Source organism: Podarcis melisellensis, assembly GCF_964234715.1.
Source record: "Podarcis melisellensis genome assembly, chromosome: W".
Classification (NCBI taxonomy): Eukaryota; Metazoa; Chordata; class Lepidosauria; order Squamata; family Lacertidae; genus Podarcis; species Podarcis melisellensis.
This window is the reverse complement of record NC_138535.1, coordinates 20,030,264-20,052,557: the sequence shown is the minus strand read 5'-3', so window position 1 is coordinate 20,052,557 and position 22,294 is coordinate 20,030,264. Positions and strand designations below refer to the sequence as shown.

The 22,294-nt window shown below is 43.3% G+C and overlaps 1 protein-coding gene across 1 annotated transcript in view; it reads left to right on the top strand.

Moving 5' to 3' along the window:
• Positions 1-22,294, top strand: part of LOC309361272 (inositol polyphosphate 5-phosphatase OCRL-like) — a gene marked incomplete at both ends in the record, with an annotated part of 518,559 nt that overhangs the window by 227,254 nt on the left and 269,011 nt on the right.

Sequence of the window (22,294 nt, the reverse complement as noted above, 5' to 3'; positions counted from 1 at the left end):
GATCCCCCGGAAATTCTGGGGAACCGCTCAAGACTAAGCTAGATGGGCCAAGGGCTTCTTTCCCCCCTGGTCTTTTTGCAGCAAACCCTCTTTAAGGGGTTGGAGAGGATCCTATACGTCTTTACCTCCCTCCAGGGAGGGAAGGAATTCGTTCTCCATCCTATCCATCAACTGAACAATATCCTCAAACACTTTCCGGTACCGTCCGTCATCCACAACCTTCACCTATCGGGGGGGGGGGGGGCAGAGCACATTTGTTGGAGCTATGGACTGAAAGGGGGGTATGAGTTAAGAGCAGAAAGGCCTGATGCACCCCCTGTTCCCAGCCCTGAAAGAGGCAAGTACTGTAACTCTGAGAGCTTCCCCAGGATGGCAGAGGCTGTGACTTCCAGAGCCAATGGGCTGAAGCCAAATGCTCCAAGCCAAGTACCACAGAAGCTCCATTGCATGAATGGAGCCAACGGTTAAGGTATACAGTTCAGCCCATGTGGTCTGCCATGCCTGCAGGAGCAGCGTGTACTCAGAACAGTGGAGAATGGAAGCCTAGGGATTTAACAGAGCCAAAACCTGCCCACTCCTTGCACCGGAAGTCATTGGCCAAGGAGGAGCTCTGTGGAAAGGGGCCTGGTTGTTGGTCAGGGCCTGCCCAGATTCGAGGAGGTGCCACATAGCAGGCAACTAAAAACCCTGAATAGACGACAGCCCTGGCCAGGGCAGATGTTACCCCTGTGAGGAAGAGGGAGCTGGCGGGCTTGTGGTCGCTCCTTTTCAATTCCATGTGGCTTCGGTAGCTGAGCTGATTCACGCTGCCTCCTCTCCAGAGGATTGGCTCACACCATGCTGGCACACGGCACTTCCCACTGCAAGGAGACAGTTGGACTGGCTGAGGCAACACACAAGGCTCACACAGTCAAACTTTGGCTCCACACATGGCCTGTGATCTTGACCACGGTCAAGAGCTGGAGATGATGGGGCTTGGGAGTCCAACTTCTGAAGGGGCGGACCTTGCAGGTGTGCAGGCATTTTGCCTCATGGAGAGAGTTGTCAGGAAATCAAAAGCTGCCTTCTACCAGGTCAGAATGAATTTCTGACCTCCCCCAGTTTGGATTCCTACATTGCAGGGGGTTGGACGAGATGACCCTCGTGATCCCTTCCAACCCCACAATTCATTAATTAAGTCTCCTCTGGCTGGCAGCAGCTCTCTGTGGCCCAATCCTTTTTCAGGTGGAGGTGCCTTTCAACTTGAGACTCTGCATACAAAGCATATGGCACACCACCAAATGATGATCCTTCCCCAAAGCAAGGGGCCCCGTTATTCTTGTTCAGACACTATTTTTTCAGTGATCCAAAAGATCCTTTCTGGCACCTGAAATGCTGCCCAAAGGAGCCTGCCGTTTTCCGGCTTCGTCACTACATGTTCCGCCTGTCCTTTTGATTTCCCCATTACCACAGCAAGAGCAATGAAACTAGCAGGCCTAGGTGGCTTCTGGCAGTTGTCAAGAACCACATGAATATGCCACATCCTGGATGGTGAGGCTCAATGGCTACTAGCCATAATGGCCAGAGAACATACTCCACCAAGAGAAGCAGTATGGCTTGGAGGAGGGGAGCGTGCTGTTGCACCCAGGTCCTGTTTGTGGGCTCCCCGAGAGGCATCTCATTGGCCAATGTGAGAACAGGATGCTGGGCCAGATGAACCAATGGCCTGATCCAGCAGGGCTGCTCTCATGCTCTTATGCCCTGGCAGACTCATCTTGAGAGAGCACCAAGTCTCATTCCCAGACTTCCTTGACACAAAGAGGATTCTCATTCAGCCTGCTGCACCTTTCAAGGAACTGCAACACCGCTTATACACGCCATGAAACAGAGGATGCTGGTTATCAGGACAAATGTGGGGGAAAGGAGCCAAAACATTTCCAGAGCAGGGATGGCTTGAGGAAGGCAACATATCACAGCCTTGCATTTCACAACTCGCCTAGCAGCCTTTGGCAACCCGGAATTCCATGCAAGCAAAGTGAGCAGGTGAAGGAGAGCTGGATCTCTCTCTTCCTCTGTGGCTTGGTGTCCATTCTGGCTGCAGAGGAAAGGAAGTCCATCCAGCCCTCAACTCTAGCCCTCCTCCACCAGCTTGCTTAGCAGAAAGCCATGTTTAAAATATATTTTTTACTAGCCTGCTCAGGAGGATGGAAAGGCAGGACACTACTAGCATCTCAGCAGACTAGGAAAAACAAACAAGCCTTGCAGAAGAATGATTGAGAGGACTTACTTACAAAGGCTCAACTATCAAGCAGGATCTGTTTTAGAGTCAAATTTGTACGTCGGGATGAACTTGATCTCTCCCTCTGTGAAATCAGCAAAAGCTGTCTTTTGGGTACGCTGAATGTTTAGCTAAAGCCAAAAAGAAATCGCTTATCAGCAGAGAAGCAAAAGACCCCCTGTTGCCTGACAATGGAGTCTATTAACAGCCACTGTTGTGCTGGAAGACCAAGGTGAAGTACTAGTAGGTTAAAGGTAAAGGTAAAGGGACCCCTGACCATTAGGTCCAGTCGTGGCTGACTCTGGGGTTGCGGCGCTCATCTCGCTTTATTGGCCAAGGGAGCCAGCGTACAGCTTCTGGGTCATGTGGCCAGCATGACTAAGCCGCTTCTGGTGAACCAGAGCAGCACACAGAAATGGCGTTTACCTTCCCGCCGGAAGGTACCTATTTATCTACTTGCACTTAGACGTGCTTTCGAACTGCTAGGTTGGCAGGAGCAGGGACCGAGCAAGGGAAGCTCACCCCATCGCGGGGATTCGAACCGCCGACCTTCTGATCGGCAAGCCCTAGGCTCTGTGGTTTAACCCACAGCGCCACCCGCGTCCCTACTAGTAGGTTAGCCAAGTGCAAAAAAGGGGTATACCTGCTGAAATCCTATCTTATACCCAATTCTTAAAGGTACAGGATGCTTGTGCATTTTTGCCCCATGTCATCTTAAATTACTTTGCTGCATCACACGACAGGAAAATCCTCTAACTCAGGAGTAGCAGACCCGTGGCCCTCACAATGCTGCAGAACTCCAGTTCCCATCATCCCTGATTACTGGCCATGATGGCTGGAGCCAACAGGAACTACAGCTCAGTAACATCTTGTAGCACCCTGCTTGTGGTTAACGCTTAGCTGGAATGAAATATTCAACGCAGCAATAGAGAAATTAAAATAATAATTTATTTGTCAGACAAATAAATGAGAGGCACAGTGGTATATGGTTACCAAGCTCTGGCCTGGCCTCCTGCCATTCTGGCCAGCACTTATATTTCCTTAATCCAGCCCCCTTGCTCCTCCTGTGGCTGCCTCTGTCCAATCAGCCTGGTTGAAATTCCTATTGGCTGTTTGCTAGAACCAATCACAAAAGATGCACCCATTTCCTATTGCCTTTTATGGGACACAAAGAGCTATATAAAATAAGTAGTAATATATCTTACATGTGTCTCAACAAGGAATCTTAATTACCAGCTCACCTCTTGTCCTCCTTGCCCTATTGCCTTCCAAAACAGATGGTTAATCTTAAATTTTTATCTTCAAGGATCTTGAGTTCACATCAACATTGAAAGATCTCCTTCATTTGGAGGTTTCTAAACAAAAGGCCTGACAACCATATATCAGGAGTGCTCGATGGCGTCTCCTGTCTGGCAGGGGGGCTGGGCTGGTGGCTGACTTAATTTCAGGATAGTTACAACTCTTACAACTATATGAAATAAGAATCTAGCATTTCTTAAATCCTTTGCATAATTACATTTAAGCTAATATATTTCATACATTATCATAGGTAGCCTTTTAAAAGAATAAAGCTTCTCAAAGTAAAAAGGAACAGTTTACAGCCTCAAAATAAAAGAGGGGGGAAAAAAGCCTCTTCTTCTGTTTACTCCTCTTCCAGCCAGCTGCTTTTCCCATTAGCTCTTCCCAACATTTATTGCCCTTTAACTCTCTCAGTATACCTTAAACCTTAGGAAAATATGGCTCAAGTTTTAATGGGAGGCACATGGTGTTATTTTACTATTTATCCACTCTTAATTTTGTTTATCTCTGCCTTTTTTATCTTCTGTAATATGTAGGGTCAGTGTCCTCGCTCTCAGCCTGTAATTCCCTTTTTTACGACTTTGAGAATTGTTTTCTGCTATAAATCAAGGGGCCCCTTGTTCAGGAGGAAAGACATTTTGCCAAGGTTCTTTCTGCCTGGCATGAAACATTTGAAAATCTTTAAGCTCATTTTAAAATACAAGCCCTGATCAAACATATAAGCTTTGATAAAAATGCAGGCTTATGATTAGATGCCTCAATCTGGCAGACCACAGGTTAGCCATACCTACAATATGCAATGTTATATGTACCAATAACCTATATGAACTGTTAACAACCACCAGAATACACCCCGACACTATGAGCAACTGCAAAACCATCCTTTTGCATCCTTTAAAGCCCTAAATGGCCTCAGCCCTGAAAGAGTGTCTCCATTCCCATTGTTCAGCCCAGGCATCAGGGTCCAGCACCGAGGGCCTTCTGGCCCTTTCCTCACTGTGAGAAGCGAAATTACAGGGAACCAGGCAGAGGGCCTTCTGAGTAGTGGCACCTGCCCTGTGGGACACCCTCCCGTCAGATGTCAAGGAGATAAGTAACTATACAGCCTTTAGGGAAGTTTTTAATGTTTTATGATGGTTTTGCATATGTTGGAAGTCTGAGGCTGCCCCCCCCTTGCCTTCCTTGCAGCATCCTTCTAAAAGGGCTAAGGCACGACTACACTCACAGAGTTTAAATCCACCGTAAGGTGCAACAATCAGGCCTCTGTTTCAACACAAAATACCAATGATCCTTATGCCAAGTGGGAGAAAGGTCGTCAACATGATGAACACACAAACCTTGGAGAGAAAAATGGAAAACAAAAAGCATCAGCAATTTAATTGGACTTAATGGAAGTATCTGCTGATAAGAACGTGTGAGCAACGCAGATTTTCCAGACAGATGCAAAACCTAGAGCAGGAAACCTTAGACCTTTAGATATTGCTGGACAGCAGCTATGCTGGGGCTAATGGGAGTCCAACAACATCTGGAGCGTGTGCTGAGCTAGGAAAGCCCTCTAACTGGGAAACTGCAGAGCAGTCCTACTCATTCCAAGGCAACCCTCCAACTTAATTGGGACTTGCTTCTAATTCAGGTTGCACAAACCTGCAACCTTAAAAAGCATTTGTAGAAGTCGCAGTCATCCTATGTTATAGCTACACTTTGCTCCTAACTGCCTGAAAGTGGTTTCTCTAGCCTAGGCTGGGGTATCCCAGACAAAGGAAATAAACAGGGCAATATCCTAAACCACCACATATAACACAAAGATGTCTCTCACCTGGTCGTAGGTCAGAAGTCTCTGAAGCTCATTTTTAGTGATCAGATGACAATGCTGGAAAAAAGCAAAGCAACCACAGCTACAGGCTAGCTCACGGGGTTGGGGGTCGGGGGGCAGCCTGCTGCCACTTCCTGCAATATGTAGTAAGACTGATAACTAGGATTGGGCAGTATGATCATATTAGGCTAGTGCTCTGTGAACTAGACTGGCTCTTGAACTGCTTCCAGGCCCAATTCAGAGCATCCCATTTGGCCTTTCAAGTGTTTCAAGGTTTGGGAAAAGGGTACCAGAAGAAGGCCCACTTATGTTTGCACTGCCTCTCCACTGACTAGAATCCCTTTCCCAGGGAACTCCTGCTCTTTCAAGCATGGCAGGGCCTTTTCAGTCATGGCACCCGACCTTTCAGAATAATCTCCCAAAGAGGTTCACCTGGCCCCTGCTTTGATGTCCTTTCAGCAAAGACTTTTAGAATTTCCCCTGGTTCTTGAATTCATGGGCAGGGCGCTTGTGGCCCTCCAAACCCTGCTGTAGTACACAGGAACATAGGAAGCGACCTTATATTGAGGCAGACCATTGACCCATCAAGCTCAGGACGGACTACATGGACTGGCAGCAGCTTTCAGGCAGAGATCATGCCCAGCCCGATCTGCACCCACTGGTGACTGAGCCTGGAACCTTCTCCATGCAAAATGGCCACTCTGCTTTCGTGTTACTGCCTTTAACAAACTGCAACTCCCACCCCGATCACTGGAGAAGTTGCCCACATTTGCTATAATCTAATCTAATACATCTCTGCCACTCGGTTTATGTTGCTCTCTTTAGATTTGCTGCTATTAAGGTACTGTTTATTTATTTTTTTAAAAGTAATATTTATTGAAGTTTCAAAGGTTACAAAAACAAGACATAATAAAATATAAAATTAAAAAAGGAAAAACAGGAAAAGAATAAAAAACAGAAAAATAAAAATAATTAAAAAACAGATCAAACCTTCCATAACTTATCTTTCATTTACTTGTTTCTTTGACCTCCTCACGCCTCCCTTTTTTGTATTCTAGTTCAGTTAGCTAGTTCAGCAAATGCTTTCCATCTTTACTTTTATCCTATTAATTTATCTTAATATAATGTAACTTAACATTCTCACCATTTGACAATCTATTTTTACTTGATCCTTTATAACATATCTGCTAGAACCACATAACTTCATTCCAACATCCTTCTAACATTCCTTAATTTTGCAATGTTTCTGTAAATAAATTTTAAATTTCTTCCAATCTTCTTCCACCGACTCTTCTCCCTGGTCTCGGATTCTGCCAGTCATTTCCGCCAGTTCCATGTAGTTCATCACCTTCATCTGCCATTTTTCCCGGGTGGGTAGATCTTGTGTCTTCCAATACTTTGCAATAAGTATTCTTGCTGCTGTTGTAGCATACATAAAGAAAGTTCTATCCTTCTTTGGCACCAATTGGCCGACCATGCCCAGGAGAAAGGCCTCTGGTTTCTTCAGGAAGGTATATTTAAATACCTTTTTCATTTCATTATAGATCATCTCCCAGAAGGTCTTAATCCTTGGGCATGTCCACCAAAGGTGAAAGAATGTACCTTCAGTCTCTTTGCATTTCCAACATTTATTATCAGGCAAATGATATATTTTTGCAAGCTTGACTGGTGTCATGTACCACCTGTAAATCATTTTCATTATATTCTCTCTTAAGGCATTACATGCCGTGAACCTCATACCTGTGTTCCATAACTGTTCCCAGTCAGGCATCATAATGTTATGTCCAACATCTTGTGCCCATTTAATCATAGCTGATTTCACCGTTTCATCCTTAGTGTTCCATTTCAACAGCAAGTTATACATTCTTGACAAGTTCTTAATTTTAGGATCTAACAGTTCTGTTTCCAATTCTGGCTCCTGTAAAGTCAATACCAGATCATCGGCAAATACTTTCAATTTGTACTGTTTAGCTCCTACTTGTATACCTTTAACTAATTGGTCCCTTCTAATCATATTTAAAAGAACCTCCAGGACCGATATAAAAAGCAAAGGAGAGATTGGGCAACCTTGTCATGTTCCTTTCTCTATCTTAAATTCTTCCATCACTACATTATTGACAATTAATTTAGCCTTTTGTTCTGAATAAATTGCACCTATACCATTTCCAAAACCTTGACCAACCCCCATCCCCTGTAAATTCTTCTTCATAAAACTCCAAGAAATATTGTCAAAGGCTTTCTCCGCATCCACAAATATCAGAACTGCTTTAGTGTTAATATTCACTTGTAATTTTTCTAAAATGTTAATTATATTCCTCGTATTGTCAGACAAGTGTCTGCCCGGGAGAAAGCCCGCTTGGTCTTTATGAAATCTGTATGAAAGCTGTGTGATTCAAATCCATTCGAAAAACCGTCCTCATGCATGATGGCCTGTCCAATGGCTTGCTTTACCATCAATTGGCAAGGGAGCCCCATTGAGATGCCATGGCATTTGGAAAACTCTGGAATGCTGAACTTGCCTTTTGCTTTCTTGCTCCTTCTGCTTTCTTGCTCCTTCGTTTTTGCTTTCTTGCTCCTTCATTCAGTGGGTAGGTAGGTGTAGGTAGGGGCAAGTCGAAAGCTTCCTTGAAATTCCTCAGCCCCAGCCAGCATTGCCAATGGGCAGGATGATGAGAATTGCAGTTCAGCAACGTCTGGAGGGCCAGAGGTTACCCTCACCTGTTTTATCAGTTAGTGTGCTAAGATCTGGGCACAAGCCCAATTCAGCTGACGGTACTTAACAAGGGCTTGCTTTACACAAAACATGAGAGCTAATACACTATTCTGCTCCAATATACAAAACAGCCCCTTCTCTAGAGAAAGCTCAAGAAAATACAAACTTCGGGGTTTGTAGATGGTTGTAAAGGTTTCCATTTCACTATTTGGGAACAGCTTCCAGGCTAGGCAGGACCAAGGTTGCTTTGTAACTGTTCCTGTCTGCCTGCTTGCCATCGTGCATATTTGTAAACCATTTCTGCCAAAATATATACATCTGCAATAGTAGTTTCTGGAAGCAGACCCTGCAGTAGTGCACACTCCTTGAAGTCCATATGAAGAGTGTTACGGAATGGAGGGGGGCATATGAACGAAGTCTTACTCCCGAGTAAGAGACGTAGAGCCTGAGGTGATGACCTCAAGGGAACCCTGCCACACTAGGACTCCCCCCGCCCCGTCACAACGTTGCACCAAGCACCGCACAAAAGTCCAAAACCCCGAGAAGAAAGCGCCATTTCTGACCCCGTATCCCGATGCTATACACGATCGATGTATTTTATGAATGAACAATGTATTTGCATGAGGATGCGCTCTAGCCAATCAGATGGCGTTGAATATAGCCCTTCAGCCAATCGCAGCAATGCCATGACTCTGCAGAGGCAGCTCAGCTCCAGCTGTTTTGCACGCTCCACTGAGCGCTGACAAGGTGATGACAGCTCCCGCTGCAAGAACAACGGACTGAGTCAATCGAAACCTCGTTACTCTGTTAATCCAATCAAAACTAGATGTTGTTTAGTCGTTTAGTCGTGTCCGACTCTGCGTGACCCCCTGGACCAGAGCACGCCAGGCACTCCTGTCTTCCACTGCCTCCCGCAGTTTGGTCAAACTCATGTTGGTAGCTTCGAGAACACTGTCCCACCATCTCGTCCTCTGTCGTCCCCTTCTCCTTGCGCCCTCCATCTTTCCCAGCATCAGGGTCTTTTCCAGGGAGTCTTCTCTTCTCCTGAGGTGGCCAAAGTATTGGAGTCTCAGCTTCAGGATCTGTCCTTCCAGTGAGCACTCAGGGCTGATTTCCTTCAGAATGGATAGGTTTGATCTTTTTGCAGTCCATGGGACTCTCAAGAGTCTCCTCCAGCACCAGAATTCAAAAGCATCCATTCTTCGGCGATCAGCCTTCTTTATGGTCCAGCTAGATACAATGTAGCAATGTCAGGCCAGGCCACTTCCGAAAAGAACCGTCTGTATTAAAAAAGCCTAAAAAGACTTGGAAATTCATAGAAAATCACTGGTTTCACCGATTCTCTTCATTCCACTGCCAGTCTGCTTCGTTGGCCAAGGACTTGGGAACCCCTCGGTCCCCGCCAGAATTCCCCAAGCGGGAGGTCACCTACTCACAGGAAGGTACTCACAGGAAGGTAACCCGTAGGTGACAATCGCTGGGCAAAAGCTCTCCTCCGGACTTACCCAGGCGGCAGACTATGCAAACCAAAGTTCTATTGTCCTCTTCTGGTAGGTGCTTAGAATGTACTTGGGTGTCGAGACCCCGCAGCCACCCCCTCGTTGGAAATGACTCACACAAGGACACGGATATTAGGTTTATGTTACTGGGCAAATTTTGGCCACAGCTTTATTGAAATTAAAGAATGTGAGCGGTATTGGCTTAGGCATTGATTGGACCTGACTATATCTGACTCCTGACCATTGTGCAGGAAGTCCCAGTAGGGGGAGCCCTGTCGATGCGAACCAACTCAAGCTCCCCCTGGTGCTCCCGTCGGGGTCGTGTCAAGGCCTTAGCCCCCCAGCCGGGCTTCAGACTAGATCAACACCTTTTAACGGAATACCCTTAAGCATGGAGGGGCAGGTGATGGCCACACCTCCCCTCCCCCACACAAGGTCAAACAATGCCTAACCACAACCCTAACAAAGTTGTGACGATTGCTACGAGGTAGGCGAAAACCAAGTGGCCAGTGCCAATTTGCCAAGTTGTAAAATTCCTACCAGGCCCCTCAGACAACCAAGGCGACTAACCGTAGTCCATAGCAAGGCCATTGCCTAACCTGCAAAATAGGGAGGGAGGGCGGGTGATTGAGGAAGCGAGCCAAAGAGGAAGTTCTCTGGGGGTTGGCTGGCCGGGCTCTGACGTGGCCAGGATCCCATAGGCAACGGGGGACAGAGTCCCCCGCCCCTGGTGGGGAGTGGGTGGCCACGTGGTCCACCGCAACTCCTCCCCACTGGGAAGTGGAGCGGATTTCCCGAGACATATCCTGTATTTGCATGTTACCCCAACACATTCCTCCTATGTTACTCATGTATAACCCTCCCCTTTTCTGATGGAGTGGTGATGTTTAGCGAACTGTCTGCAGGGATAAGATAGGAACTTTTAAAAGTCCTTGTCACCCCGTTCTCGGGGTTCAATTCCTCTCTGAACCTGTTGCGCGATAAACTTTGGTCTCCGCTATTTGCTCCGGTTGGCGGCGGGACTCCTTCTTTGTTCCGCAGGGACCCACAGGCTCTGAGCAGCCTCCCACCTGGATTTTTCCGTAACAACAGAAACTCAACTAACCCTCTTGAGAGAAGAAAGGTGGCTTTTGCTCCCACTGCAATGTTATAATCTAAATAAGCACATCTTCCTACAAGTGAATAGTAGCCACCTATCTGGGGGGAAATAAAGTGGTATGCTGAGAGACATGGTTACGGTGGAGAGCAAATCTGTGTTCAACAATCCGAACATCCCGAGAGAAACCAGATGGCAGCTTTTTTTTACTGTGTCCACAGAACTCAATGAAAGCCAACCAATGGTTTGGGTCAGGTTAGGTAGAAGCATGTTGAAATCTGCAGATGGCACAAAGTTCAGCGGCAGTAAATCAGAAAGAGGGTCAGTCCTTAAACAGCTGAAGAGAAGGGGATAAACCTCAACTGAGCATCCAAGTATTAACATCCTGACAGTAAGGACCTTACCCAACCCTAGTCACATGTAAACACCATTTTAAAGTATGGCTTGATGAGCTAAAAGATGAAGAGGAGTACCCATTCAGAAGCACATCATATTGGAAACAATGCAGTTCAGTACTAACACTCCGATATGCACCAGCTTTATTCCCAGTTCGTGATCCAGCAAGAGACAAACATACTGGAGCTGATTTACATGTCTTGTTCTTCTCTGCTGGATTGGGGCATAAGCACTGAACCCTATCTTTCTTCTTACCTTTGTTCAAACGAGTCAAGGCTTCTTCAATGGAAAGTCGGTCATCTTCTGTCTCTTCTGGTTTGTTTACTACCAGTACCCAGCAAAGCTTGTTCTGGCACCTTAGAATTCTCGTGTCTCTTCATTTTTTTCTTATTCCAGGAAAGAAACACAAGACAAGGTCAGCTTTCCCCCCCTTTTCTTTTGCTAGTATTTTCCTGTCCTCCGATAATCAAGTTTGGTGCAGAAAAGGAATGGAGAGCTGTGTTGTTGTTTAGTCGTGTCCGACTCTGCGTGACCCCCTGGACCAGAGCACGCCAGGCACTCCTGTCTTCCACTGCCTCCCGCAGTTTGGTCAAACTCATGTTGGTAGCTTCGAGAACACTGTCCCACCATCTTGTCCTCTGTCGTCCCCTTCTCCTTGTGCCCTCCATCTTTCCCATCATCAGGGTCTTTTATAATTCCTCATAGTAATCCCATCTGATCACTACATCTCTGGATATTTGCACTCCTACATAGGCTGAGCCTGTGACCTGGCTCAGGAACTAAGTCTTTGTCATTACAAAAGACTGGCCAGGCTCCCCAGGGTACCCAATCAAGTGAGCACTAACAGGTAACCTGCCAGACAGGAGGTAAACAACGCACTCAGGTGTCTGTTGTAGACTGTCCTTTCTGTGATGTAGGTACGATGTATCTGGGGGGTGGTCTTGAGCTACACCCCTTTCTGTGATGTAGGTACAATGTATCTGGGCGGTGGTCTTGAGCTACACCCCTTCTGTGATGTAGGTATGATGTTTCTGGGGGTGGTCTTGGACTCCAAGGCGGGCAATTTAAAATGTCTCTATAAGGGCAGGCACATCTTTGTTGTGGGTCCTCCTCCTTCTCCTGCCTGTGGGGGGAGCACCCTGTTGCAACAGTTCAATAAAGATCAGGCTTACTAGCTGCTTTGCTTCTCAATCTTCTCTGCTTGGCCTCTGTTATTTTCTCCGACCGATGGAGAACCTACAAAGGACTCTAGAAGGGCTCTTGTGTTCCCCATAAGGGAATAAGGGCAGATTTTTGTTTATTACAATATGCGGGAGTGGGCTGCAAAAGACGGAGTTTGGCCTCATTAGGTCCCCCTACCATGAACTCATTAGGTGGGCCACCCTGCGTCCACCTCGGCATCGCGCCTCGCTATTATGCAACTCGAGATAACACTGAACTGCTCTGCAGGGTTGTTTTTTTATATATAATATTTTTATTCATTTTCAAATACAAGTTTATATAACCAATATCAGAATTTATCACATAACCTTCTTCTTTTTTTTACTTGCCCCAGCTTCTCTGCCAATCTTCCGTTTTGTTTATTTATTCACACATTTTCTAATTTTAATATTGCCTTTGAAATATAACCTCCCCAATCTTATTCCCTTTTTGACAATATTCCTCATATTTTCACAGAACATCTTGAAAACCTACAAGTGTTGTCTGTTCATCACATATACTTTTCAGATAATCTGTAAATTTTCCCCAGTCCTAGGTGAACTTCTGGTCTCACAAATATCGAATCTTCCCCGTTAGTTTATCCAGTTCTGCAAAGTCCGTCCATTTCAATCTCCATTCTTCGACCGTCGGTAATTCTTCCTGTTTCCATTTTTGGGCCATGAGTATTCTCGCCGCTGTTACTGCGTATTGGAAAAGTTTACAATCTTTTTTACATATTTCATTTCCTATAATTCCTAAAAGTAAGGCCTCCGGTTTCTTAACAAATGTATATTTCAACATCTTTTTCAATTCATTATAAATAATTTTCCAGAAGCCTTTCACCTTTTTACATTCCCACCACATATAGTAAAATGTCCCTTCTTTTTCTTTACACTTCCAACACTTATTACACGTTTTGTACATTTTTGCAAGTTTTACTGGTGTGATATACCATCTATATACCATTTTCATAACGTTTTCCTTTAACGCAGTACATGCCGTAAATCTTAATCTTTCATTCCATAATTTTGTCCAGTCATCAAATTGTATATTATATCCAAAATCTCTGGCCCACTGTACCATCACCGATTTAACTTCTTCGTCTTTTGTATACCATTCCAGCAGCATTTTATACATTTTTGATAAGATTTTATAATCATTACTTAGTATTTCTGCTTGGAATTTTGAATCTTTTTCCACATACCCACACTCTTTAATATCCTTTTAAAACATTTCATTAACCTGATAATAATGCAACCAATCATATACATACTCTTTTACCTCTTCATATGGTTTTATTTTCCATTTCCCTCCTTTAATTATCAACTCTCCATATGTTATCCATCTCCCCCTCATCTTGATTTTTTTAACACTCATCACCTCTAATGGAGATAGCCAGTGAGGAAGTTTTGGTTCTAATAGGTTTTTATACCTATCCCATATTTCAAGGTTTTCAAAACCTTTATGTATTTTCTTCTTTTCCCACCATAAGTATGCATGCCAACCAAATCTGTTGTCAAAACCTTCCAAATCTAACAACTCTCCATTTTCTAATTTTATCCACTCTTTTAACCAACAGAGGCATGATGCTTTATAATATAGTTTCAAATCTGGCAGAGCGAAGCACCCTCTTTCTTTTGCATCCGTTAATAACTTAAATTGAATTCTTGGCTTCTTACCCTGCCAGATATACCTTGAGATTACTCTTTGCCATTCTTTAAGTATTGATGCCCCCTTGATTATAGGAATTGTCTGAAACAACTTCCGGGTTGGCGCCTCCGGTAATGGCGGAATTCCTCTGATCGGGAGGAATTTGCTTCGTGGAAATTAGGGTCTGGCCGCCACGGCGAAGGCGGAGACCCACTAAAAATCACAGGCGGGAGAAGCCTGTGAACGTGGGATTCGGCTGGCACCTTTTGCGCCTCCCCTACTCACGGGGAAACCCGGTTTCGGGGATCCGGAGCGACGTGGGGTGAGTGGCGCGGTGCTTCAAATTGACTGCTTCTTCCACGGAGCGAAGCCGCATAGCTGTTGCCGGAGAGTGCTGACTTTTTCCTGTGGACAATTTGATCTTAAAGCAACTACCCGTGAGTAGAGCGGAGAATTGGATTTTTAAACGTCTTAATTTGGTGTCAAAACGGGGAGGTCCAAAACAGGAAGTCCACCTTCCCCTTTTGTATGTCAGCATCGCCCTTGAGCCAGTGTACCAACTGGATTCATGCACTACAGCCCCGACTGGGCTAGGCGAGCTGGGTAGCACTGCCGGAGACCTCCTTTCCCACAGGAACTGGTCACAGTGCTGTGGACTCACAGCTTGGAGCTGAGAGCACCGGATTCACTGTCTCAATAATGCAGTCGTTGCGCAGCAGCGTTTTGCAGAGTCTTGCAGAGTATAAACCACTCGGAGAGCAGCTCTGTAAAGTATCTTCTTTTATTCTATAACTACAGCTATAATACAAACTATATACAGAGCTAAATATTCTGAGCACACATCAATGCTACTCTGAGTGCCTGCAGCTGCTCTTAGCAGCAATCTTATCTCTAAATACTATCTCTTGCACTCACTCTCCGACACACTGGCTGACTCTCTCTCTCACACACAGAGACTCACTCACTTGACTAATTAAGTAGAGAGCAGTACATTGCTCCTCCTCTCTGTAGAGTCAGCAGAGACCTCAGGAGATGATCAGGAGATTCTTGGGTATGGGAGGGGTGAAATCTCCTCATTGTAAATAGACTGAAGCAATGAGGATGCAAGCTGAAGTCTCGGAAAGCCTATTGTAAAGGACTAAATTTCCATCGGTAAAAAATACTAAACCCCCCTTGGTGGCAGGAGAAGAGGGGGGAAAGTTTTGGACTGAGTATACCTGCAGGAGAGAGCGAACAGAGTTAAAATACCACCACTCCGATCCTGGAAACGGGCTGCCAGCAGGACTGATGTGTTTTAGAATGCTCATTGACCGTGATTAGAACGTTCACTGACAGCTAGTTAAATAAGAGAAATACACTGTTTCCACTGTCTTCGTCTGCATTTAAAAAGGAGTAAAAGTAACTGAAAATTGAAACTAACTTTATTGTTTGAACTGTGTCTAAAAGGACCAATACAAATAGAAACTGTTTCCCTCTAGAGGAAGCCTTTGAAACTGTTACAAGAGCTGAGCTGGGGGAATTTCCAGCTGCAAGATAAAAATCTGTGAGATTCTGGGACTGACCTTGAATCGGTTAAGAATGTCAACAGAAGAGGCCTTAGTGGTTGCATTAAGTAAGATAAATGACTCACTGGAACAGCTTAACAAGAAGGTGGACGTGGTAACTACCAAAATCGATAATTTGGGACAAAAAGTGAACATCAATACAGAAACTATTCAGAAATTGATACAGGAATCTACTTTGACATGGCAAACTGCAGAGAAGGCTAGGGAGAAAGTTGTTGCCGTTGAATCTAAAGTAACACAATTGGAGAGAGAGTCCTAGCCTTACAGATGCAACTTGATGACCATAAGTTGATGTCTTCTATGACTGAATTTAAAGAAAATCAGATTTTGAGGATCAGAGCCCTACCTGAACTGGAGAAGGAAAGTTTGACAGATTTCCTCACACAGGAATTTGCTGATTTTGGGGACCTGGACTGGGGTCAAGAAGAGATTAAAATTGTGAGGGCCTTCAGACTTGGAAGAGGAGGGAAAAAAGAGAAGGACAAAATAAGATACTGTTGGAACTACCAGAAGAACCTAGAAGAACAACAGTCAAGAGTGGAAATTTTGAAAGACGTACCAAAATATCTTTTGGATCTTAGGTTTAACTATGGAGATTTGGTTGCCCTGTCGAGAAGGAATAAAATAATTTCTAGATGGGAGTTTCCTCGAGATCTACTCTTCAGCCTCAAAGGAAGGAAAATAAAAATAAGATCAGTAGAAGACAAAGTAAAGTGCATGTATAAATACGAAGAAGACTTGCAGAAGGGACTTGGAAAAGAGTTAAGAGCAGCGGACAGAAGATTACCAGGTTGATGGACTATATGGAATTGGCGGAAATGACTGGCAGAATCCGAAACCAGGGAGAAGGGACGGTGGAAGAAGATTGGAAAAAGTTTAAAGACTATTTATAGAAATATTGTAAAATTAATGAGTGTTAGAAAAATGTTGGAATGAAGTTATATGGCTTTAGTAGAAATGTTAGAAGGAATTAAGTACAAATAGATTATTAGAGTATTAAAGGGAAAATAAGGTTAAAATATGTTAAGACAATTATATGACAGAAAATAGAGGAAGATGGTAAGGAATTGCTGAAACAATTAATAGAAGTGGAATACAAAAAGGGAGGTGTGAGGAGGTCGCTGAAACAAGTGAATGAAAGATAAGATATTGAAATGCTATGATGTGTGTTTTAAATTGTTTTTGCTTTGTTTTGTTTAGTTTATTGTGTTAATGTTGTGTTGTGTAATGTTTATACATTGTATTGTATTGTTTTTTATCTTCTTTTTCCTTTCCTTTTTTTTGGTAATGTTTAAAAGTAATAAATATTATTTTTTAAAAAAAGGAATTGTCTGAAACAAAAATAACATCTTTGGCAGCACACTCATCTTTATCGTTGAAATTCTCCCCCAAAATGATAACTTCATCCTTCCCCACACCTCCAGATCTCTTTTTATTCCATTCCACACTGGTATATAATTATTCTGAAACAGATCAATATTCTTGGGGGTTAACCATATTCCCAAATATTTGATTTTCTTTACCACTTCTACCTCTATTTGTTGTTGCATTGTTTCTATCATCCCTTGATTCATATTTTTTGCGATTATTTTAGTCTTTTTCTTATTCAGTATAAACCCTGCCACTTGACCGAACTGCTCTATCTCTTCTAATATTTTTTTTTTTACACTTTTCAATGGTTCTTCCACTGTTAGTACCAGATCATCGGCAAAGGCTTTAACCTTATATTCATTTTGACCTACTGTCACCCCTTTTATTTCTCCATTTTTCCTTATTGATTTCAGAAAGACCTCCAGTACCAAGATGAATAACAATGGGGAAAGAGGACATCCCTGCCTTGTACCCTTGGTTATTCTTATGTCTTCTGTAGTAATACAGTGGTGCCTCGCAAGACGAAATTAATTCGTTCAGCAAGTTTTTTCGTCTTGTGAGTTTTTCGTCTTGCGAAGCACGGTTTCCCATAGGAATGCATTGAAAATCAATCAATGCGTTCCTATGGAAACTGCCTTCAGACCAGGTCCGGGGACAGTCTGTCCCCCGTCCTCTTCTGAAGGCTGGGGGGGGGGACAAGGGCTTTTCTTCCCACCCCCAGCATTTTAAAAAAACCCGGGACAGCAGAGGACTTCTCCGCTGTCCCGGGGCGATTTAAAAGCCCCCGGGAAGGCAGGCAGGGGGGACAAAACTTTTGCCCCCCGCCAGCCTTCAGAAGAGGTCCAGGACCTCTTCTGAAGGCCGACGGAGGGCAAAAGTCTATGCTCCCCCCGCCTGCCTTCAAAAGCCATCCGGGATAGCGGGAAGCGCTTCCCTGCTATCCCGGACTGCTTTTAAAATGCTGGCGGTGGGGAGCAAAGTCTTTCGGCCCCCGCCGGCCTTCCTGGACCTCTTCTGAAGGCCGGAGGGGGGGAAAGGCTTTGCTCCCCACTGCCAGCATTTAAAAGAGGTCCCCGGAGATTTCCCTATGGGCTTTCTTCTTGCGAAGCAAGCCCATAGGGAAATTCGTCTTGCGAAGCAACTCTCAAACGGAAAACCCTTTCGTCTTGCGGGTTTTCCGTCTTGCGAGGCATTCGTCTTGCGGGGCACCACTGTATTATTTACTATCAGCTTTGCTCTCTGTTCTGTATATATAGCCTTTATTCCATTAAAAAATTCTTTTCCCACATCCATCAATTCCAAATTTTTTAACATAAATTGCCATGATATATTATTGAAGGCCTTTTCTGCGTCCACAAATATTAACATAGCTTGTTTCTCATTCCTGGCAGTCAAATATTCTAAAATATCAATTCTATTTCTTATATTGTCTTTCATCTGCCTGCCCGGAAGAAAACCCGCTTGATCTTTGTGTATAATTTCTTGTAATACCTTTTTCATCCTCATTGCCAATATACTTGCAAAGATTTTATAGTCTGTATTCAACAATGAAATAGGCCTATAATTTTGAACTTGTGTTAAATCAGAATCTTGTTTTCGAATAAATGTGATAAAGGCTTCTTTCCAGGTTTCCGGGATTTCTCTTTCTTTCATAATGTTATTCATAACTTCTTTCATTGGTACAAGTAGGATGTGTTTCATTTCTTTATAGTAACTTGCTGTAAATCCATCTGGTCCTGGAGCTTTCCCTTTTTTCAATTCTTTTATTGCCTCTTTTATCTCTTCAGTTTCTATTGGGGCATTTAGTCTGTCTTTTTTTTCTGTCGGGATCTTCTGCACCTCTTTTTCTTTTAAAAATCTTTCTATTTTCCTCATATTATTCTTTTCTCTACTTTTGTATAGATGTCTGTAAAAGTCTAAGAATCCCTTTCTAATCCCTTTCGGATCATCTATTTCTGTACCTGCAATGATGATTTTATTAACAGTATTCTGTTCCTTCCTTTTCTTAATCTGCCACGCCAGCCATTTTCCTGATTTATTAGCGAATTCAAAGTTCCTTTGTTTCATTTTTTTTATATATTCCATTCCACTTCTTTATTTATTATCATTGCAAATTGTGTTTGCAAAACCTTTATATCCTGTCTTATTTTCAAATTGTTAGGGGTTTTTTTATTGATTTTTGTTCATTGTCCATTATTTGCTTTAAAATTTCCTTTTTTCCTTTCTCTCTGCTTTTATTTTTCAATGAATTCTGCTGGATAAAAAATCCTCTCATCACAGCTTTGCTGGCATCCCATACTGTCTTCATTTTCATGCCCTTGTTACAATTATTTACAAAATAGTCTGTCAAATACTTTTGTGCCCTATTAATGATTTTTTGATCATCTAGAAGGTAATCATTAATTCTCCATCTGAAGGTTCTTTCCTCATATCCTTTTATTTCAAATTTTATTGCATTGTGATCCGAAATTACTCTTGGTTGAATTTCATTATCCAATATTCTCGGAGTTAATTCATTGGATACCCATACTTGATCTATTCTTGACATTGATTGATTTGGCTCAGGATGAAATGTGAACTCCTTTCCCAACGGGTGTCTAAGTCTCCAAATGTCTATTAAATTACAATTCTTTGTCATCGAAAAAAAGTCTTAGGTAATTTTCCATCCTTACTCATCCCTGTTGTGTTTTTTTTAAAGTAATATTTATTAAAGTTTTAAAGGTTACAAAAAGAAAAAAGAGAAAACACCAAATTAAGCAAAAACAAGGCAACACATCACAATATGGAAAAAGAAAAAGAAAGAAAAAGAAAGAGAAAACAGAAAAATAGAAACAATTAAAAACCACAACGAACCTTCCCATAACTTATCTTTCATTTGCTTGTTTCTTTGACCTCCTCACACCTCCCTTTTTTGTATTCTAGTTCGGTTAGCTATTTCAGCAAATCCTTTCCATCTTTCCCAGTTTTTGTCCTATAATTTATCTTAATATAATGTAACTTTACTTTCCCTCCTTTCACCGATTAACAGTCTATTTTTACTTAATCCTTTATAACATTTCTGCTAAAACCGCATAACTTCATTCCAACATCCTTCTAACATTCCTTAATTTTACAATGTTTCTGTAAATAAACTTTAAATTTCTTCCAATCTTCTTCCACCGACCTTACTCATCCCTGTTGCTCTCAGTCTGTCCATTTCCATTGACAACACTCCATTCATATCTCTCATTATTACTATCTTTTGGTCCATATATTCAAACAATTTTTCTTCTAAATTTTTGTAAAAATCAGTCTTATTATGTGTTCCCCATAAGGGAATAAGGGCAGATTTTTGTTTATTACAATATGCAGCAGTGGGCTGCAAAAGACGGAGTTTGGCTTCGTTAGGTCCCCCTACCATGAACTCCTTAGGTGCGTCCGCCTCGGCATCGCGCCTCGCTATTCTGCAACTCAAGATAACACTGAACTGCTCTGCAGGGTTGTTGTAAGGATTGCAAGTCAAGGCATCCAAAGTGCCTTTGAACATTGAAAAGCCCCTAGTCAATGCTTTGAACTGCTGTCGCTTTAAAAAGGAAACTCTGATTAGTAAGAGTTTGGGGAATTAAAAATTGGTTTGTCCTGGGGGCGCTGAAGCTGTGTTCTGGCTTGAAAAGCCAGTGAGACCACTGGGCCATCTAGTTCTGTATGGTCTGCCACAGCCAGCAGCTGCTCTACAGTGGGCCACCCCGAGCCATTTCCTGTATAGCGTTCTACATCCCATGTAGTCCTGCTTCTTCCAGCTCAATTCAGTTCATTCTGCAACTGTGCAAGTTAGGCCGCATCTGCTTTATGCATTCAAAGCACCATCATGCCCCTTGACATGCTAACAGTTGCATCTTTGTATTCAATCCCTTCAGCACCTTGGACAGCAGTCTCTCAAGGCTCAGCCACAGGTACCTGGTGCCCCATGCTTCCTAGGCCCAGGTCTGTGCTTTAAAGGCACTGTGTCCGAGTGTTTTGTTGTCCCAGGGCTTTCTAATTCTTTTTTAAAAATTTATTTATTTAAAGTTATAACAAAACATATTTTCCAAAAACATCCTTATTTCCCCACCCCCCGTTTTTTCCTCCTCCCCCCCACAAAACCCATCCTCCCACCCCACCCCCCAACTTCCCTCAGTTCCAGTCTTTGGTTTCTCCAATAACGCTATTTTCTGCATGTTACAGAATTGTGTAGATCTTCAAACTGTTTAGCTAATTATTATCAGTAAAAAATAATGTGAATGTTTATTCAAAACCTGCCAAGGAGTCCAGTTCACTTTGTTGCGTCTTCAAATACTTTGTAAAAGGTTCCCATTCATCCTTAAAGTCACAGTTATCCTTGTCCTGTAACCTATATGTCAATTTTGCCAGTTCTGCATAATCCATCAATTTTTCTTGCCATGATTCTTTAGTTGGGGTTTCTTCAGTCTTCCATCCTTGTGCTACCAGAACTCTCGCGGCCGTTGTCGCATACATGAAAATGTTTTTCAACTTTTTTGGCAGATCTTTCCCTACAATCCCCAACAAAAAAGCCTCAGGTTTTTTTAACAAATGTTAAATGGAACATTTTCTTCAATTCATTGTATATCATTTCCCAATTTTTTTAAAATTACTTTACAATCCCACCACATATGATAAAATGTTCCCTCCTTTTCCTTACACTTCCAACATATATTTGAACTAGTTTTGTACATTTTCCCTAACTGCACTGGTGTTGTGTACCATCTGTACATCATCTTCATGTAATTCTCCTTCAATAGGGAACAATCTGTAAATTTTAAGTCAGTTTTCCATAATTTAACCCAATCTCCCATCATAATGTTGTGACCTACATCTTGTGCCCATTTAATCATAACTGATTGTACCTCTTCATCTTTCGTCTCCCATTCTAATAATATGCTATATGCGGCCTTCAGTGTGGCTGTTGGATGGAGTCCACACGCTTCCGTGGCGCTCTGCTCCCTACTAGGCCCCCGGGGATAGCTCTCCGTCAGCTTCCAGTAGCAGAGTTTCCGCAGCGTAGAACCTGTTGCTGTGTGTGTGTGTAATAACTCAGCCACACTCAAGCGTTCTTGCTTATCTCTTATAGTCTTTAATCGTGTAGGAAAAACACATCTTAAATCACCCCGGCGAGAGAGCGCACATCTTGCTGCCTCGCCGCAAAAGCGAAAGGAACAAAGACACAGAGAAAACACTCCCCTCTGTGAACATAGCCACGCCTCAGAATGTGAGACGTCACTCAGAACTGCTTAACCCTGTAAGTTCTGATTCTCTTCACCCCCCCTCTCGTCTCGCATTCAGAGGGAACCTGTGAACACACATTTACAGATCTCTGAGAGTTCAACCCCCTTTCCATTGCCTTTTGCCCCTCCCTGGCATTTTTCTCAGGCAACTGTTGAACCTCCTCAAAACTCCCA